The sequence below is a fragment of the Chaetura pelagica genome, unplaced genomic scaffold, assembly GCF_000747805.2.
Source record: "Chaetura pelagica isolate M959 unplaced genomic scaffold, ChaPel_1.0 scaffold100, whole genome shotgun sequence".
Classification (NCBI taxonomy): Eukaryota; Metazoa; Chordata; class Aves; order Apodiformes; family Apodidae; genus Chaetura; species Chaetura pelagica.
In genome coordinates this window covers 462944-467916 of record NW_009951789.1, presented here as the reverse complement: position 1 = coordinate 467916, position 4973 = coordinate 462944, and positions in this window count along the sequence as shown.

The following is a 4973-nucleotide window of genomic DNA, read 5'->3' as shown; positions in this document are numbered from 1 at the left end:
TAAAAACTATCAAGGTCATATAGATGCCTAAATGAAGACATGGAAACATCTAATCAAATGAAAGATTACAATACTATCTAAGATTGTCCAGACCATTATTTTTGCCAAGAAAGGTTGGACCAGATTATCCTTGAGGTTCCTTCCAACCTGGTGTTCTATGATTCTGTGATAAGGAAAAATAATTTGGTTGCTTAATTAGACAATGCTAAGTGAAAAAGGACAGTTCTATTATATAATTCTGTTGATTTGAGTAACAATCAACTGATACCTATGAAAAACTCGAAATGCCTTAATGGATAATTAAACTTCCAACAACAGATTGATATTTACCAAGAATCAATAAATATTCAGCTGAGAGGAACACTTTAAGGCAGCCAGCAGCATTAAAGAGTTTTTTATACATAAAAAAACCTTATCTGGACAATAAAGCAAAGGAGAAAAAAAATGCCTTTTCCAGTTGTTACCCTGAAGAACATGCCACCAGCTTCCCCTCAGATCTGATTTTGTCTCAGTGGCAATATTGTTGTGTGTTTATCAGAAAACATTTTTGTCAACAGACATGCCTGATGGACACTGTTTTTCTGGAGGGAAAATGGAGAGCAATTAATTAGCAATGGCAAATGTTTCCGAGAAGTAGAGAAGAATGTCTCATTCCTATACTGGTGTGTGATGCGACTAGAAATATCTATACACTGTTTCTGTTAATTTAACCTTGGAACAAAGACAAAAATGAGAAGAGCAGCCTCTGTTCCAGACCTTGCATTGTGCTAGAAGAGTTCAACCAAAACCACAGTGATGCTGCAGCTGCATGTGTGTGCTGAGCTGGAGATGAAGCTGAGAAAAGTTCAAGCTCCTCTGTTTTACATCAAATAATATTTTCCCCCAAAAGCTGATCAGGCTCATAGGAAACATGTCCTCTCACTACAAGCCCTTGTAAAAAGTTCCTCCCCAGATTTCCTGCAGCCCCTTCAGGTTTATAAAAAGCCAAAAATCGGCTCAGCCTTCAGAAATTATAAACACCTGGCTGCTCTCTATTGACCACAGGACACAGACATTCAGGCTTATTTGTACTGAAAACAGGCAAAACAAACCTAAAATATTTCTCCAAGCCACTTAGCTTTTCTAAGAACATGGATTTGAGGTAGAGTAAATCTGATTTTATAGATATTTTCTGTGGTGATTTCACCTCTTCCAAAAGACACGGTGTTTGTGCCTCTCAGCTCGGGAAACAGGCAGGCGGATCCAGTGTTTGTCTCATCGCCATTACATTCAAAATCCAAAATATACTAAGTCTTCTTCTTAAAAGACAGCTTTTTGCTGGCTTCCCTTCTATTCCCCGGCAAAAACAAACAGAAACCTGCTCACAGACCTCCCCGCGCCCCGTTGCTGTGGGCTCTGCTGCCATCCAGTGGGAAGCAGCATGAACACTGAGGACCCCACCTCCTGGGGCCGGGGTGGTCGGTGTCCGCGCCTCTGGTGTCACCCAGAGGCCCCGGGGACGAGCAGCCCACACCAGAGCACAGCCAGCAGCCGTCCCCAGGCGCTGATGGCAGCGCCAGCTCCTCCAGGACGCTGTGCTGAAGACCTGAGCCTCAGGCCGGCCAGTGAGGAGCCGCCGAATCTGTTCTTCGGAAGAAGTGAGCACCGTAGAATCATAGAGTGCCAGGCTGTAAGGGACCTCAGGACCATCTGGTCAAACCTTTCTAGGTAGGAACGTGGTTTAGATGCGATGGCCCAGCACTTTGTCAAGCTGATTGAAAGTGTCCAGTGCTGGGGAATCCACCGTTTCCCTGGGGAGATTATTCCAAAGTCCGGCAGTTCCCATAGTGAAAAATTTTCTTCTGATAACCAGTTGGGATCTCCCCAGGAGTAAATTGCACCCATTACCCCTCATCTTTTCCATGTGACTCCTTGTAAAAATGGAGTCTTCCTCTTCTTGGCAGCCACCCTTTCAGTACTGGAATCTTTTTTTGCACAGCAGGAACCAGAGCTGAACAGAGTGTTCCAGATGTGGCCTGACAAGCACTGAGTAGAGTGGGATGGTGACCTCTTTATCTCTGCTGGAGATGCCCTGCATGCAGCCCAGCATCTTGTTGGCTTTACTGCTGCAGCACACAGTGCGTTCATACTAAGCTTGTTGTCCACCAGGACCCCCAGGTCCCTTTCCATAGGAATACCCTCCAGAGAGGTGGATCCTAGTCTGTGTTGTACCCTGGGTTATGTTCTCCTAAGTCCTTACACTGCTCCCCTGTGCCTCTTCCCCCTCTGGGCACACACATTTCTCATACATCATCTGATGATGATCTGTTTGCACCATCCACAGCACATGGTGTCTTATCTGACTGGCTTGTGTGTGCTACATTCAGAGTTGCCTTCACCCCTAGATGTGGATTAGAAAATAGGCTAAAAAGCCAAATAGTAAAATAATTTCTGTTGATGCTACATATACATACTACTGAGAATGGGACATGTTTTCAAAAACTGAATATCGTGTAGAAATATTTTCTAGACATCATCCAATGAGTACAAGGAGAGCAGCAAACAGCAGGTGTTTAAGTGCTTCATGTTGGAGTGACCCCTTCTCTCTGACATCTGGCGCAAGGGTGACCAGCACCAGCACAGACCAAACCATCACTGCCTGTGACCATCCAAGCACCCAAAAATGTAAGATTTCAGCTGTTCAGCTGTTATCAGTCACAACAATCATTCCAGGGAACAGACAGCAGGTTTTTCCTGGGAGGCAAAGACAGCTTCTAGGTTGTTTCTTTCCTTAGCCAATTTATGTAAACACACCTGCAGACTGAACTACTATTCCAAAAGTTTAGAATTAGTGTTGCCCACTGAAAGGTAAGTTGTTTTCAGTTTAGTGTAAATTACTTAAATTGCAAAGCTCACCTTTTTTAGGAATGAAGCTTTTCTTGTTCATGTTTCCCAGGATTCAATAATCAGGGATTCAATCCACACCGGTACTGATACAGTGCGTGGCTATAGTGCTGTGATCCTCTGACACCATTAGTGCTGAATTTGTGGGAAATGTTCAGCACTGAGAGAACTGAACCCTTCTGTAGAGTGTGTATAAGACACGAAACAGTCACAAATTCCTGCACTTTATCCTGGGCTATTATATCTTGTCTTTCATAAATGGATTAGGTTCCATCCTACACATACTCTTTTCTGTTCCCTTTAGTCTCCATAAATTTGCTTCACTGATAGTTAAAAAATTTATAATTTCCTAACTTAATTCTTTCACTTGAGGTAGTTTGGGATTTTTTTTTGGCAATTTTCTCTTTCACTTTAAATCATTTTTATTCAGTGAATATTTTCTCCTCTCCCTGGCATGTCTGTCCTCATGTATTTATATGGAACAGCTGTTTTATTAGCAAGCTTTGGTTTGAAAGGTTAAGCCATAGTTTTGCCAGATCTTTCTGTATTAGTAGTATAAAATCAACATGTCCTTGCCTTTCATCACACAAATGTGTATGACCAAGTAAAAGAATGGCAATTGAAATGTTTACAAATATGTAAGGGGTGAGTGTCAGGGAGATGGAGTTAGGCTTTTCTCAGTGATGACCAGTGATAGGACAAGGGGTAATGGGTGTAAATTGGAGCATAGGAGGTTCAAGGTGAATATCCAGAAAATTTTTTTTACTGTGAGAGTGACAGAGCACTGGAACAGGCTGCCCAGGGAGGTTGTGGAGTCTCCTTCACTGGAGACATTCAAAACCCACCTGGATGCATTCCTATGTGATGTACTCTAGGTGACCCTGCTCTGGCAGCGGGGTTGGACTAGATGATCTTTGAGGTCCCTTCCAGCCCCTAAGATTCTATGATTCTATGAAAATAAAGACCAAAAATATTGGGGGGAAATGGGAAGGAACACTGTCAATAGGAATGTGAGTACAACAATATCTCCATTCCACAGCCCCAGTGAAAGATCTAAATTGAAATATAACAACATTTCTATTCAAATGCTTCTAGAAAGTAAACTGAGACAAATAGTTTTGGTTTAACTGGAATCTGTTATTCAGTCCAAAATGAAGTGTTTCATTTAGTAGTCTTTTTGTAGGCCTTTTGCTCCATTTTCTTCTTTAGAAAGAAGTATTTTTAGATGCTATTTAAGAATTCACAACTTTGTAGGCTTTAGATAGATAATGTCAAAACAAGCATTTCAACAATACAGAATACTGCATTCTGGAAATGCCAACATGAAATGTTTTGATATTTTCACAATTTATTGTCTTCTTTTGCAGTCTTAACTATTTATCAGATTAAATGTGACCTCGCAGTTTGCTTAACTGAAATGTCTGTTTTGGCAAAGTTACTAATTCTCAAAAAAAGAAAGTGGTCTATATCTGCCTGCTGGATCTGCCTCATCTTATTCTCCATCCTGGGAGAAAAAGGTGGTTGATAGCATTGTCAACAAAACAACAAGTAAAATGGACATGGTGAACAGGATTCAGCTGTTATCTGCTTCTCCCAATAAAAAAAACAGCTAGGAAATATTAAATGTAGGGAGAAGATGTCAGGTTGAAAAAAAATTAGTTTCATTTAAAGTTCCTGTGTACAGAATATTAGGGCAACCAAAAAGTTAACATGGGCTAGAGGGATAAATCAATGGAGAAGAAACTTTAGAGGATGACAAGAAATACAGACATCGCCTCTGGCTCAGGAAACCCCCCAGCTGCAAACCACTGGAGGCTAGAAGAATATTTTGGGGGATGATCATCATGTGCTTTCTCTGCTCCGTGCAGATGTATTTTTTGGCAATTTTCTGAGGAGGATACTGAGCTAGACAGAGTCTGACCCACTCATCTGTTCTGAAGTCCGTTTTTGCCAATAATGCAAAGAAACAGAGTTAATGAAGGAAGCAAGCTTGGCTGCTCTGCCTGGTAAGCACAGCTGTGTTTCAATGGTACAAAGCCTATTAAAAATGTCACTTTTGATGACTGCAATGCTCTTCTGAGTTCCTGCTG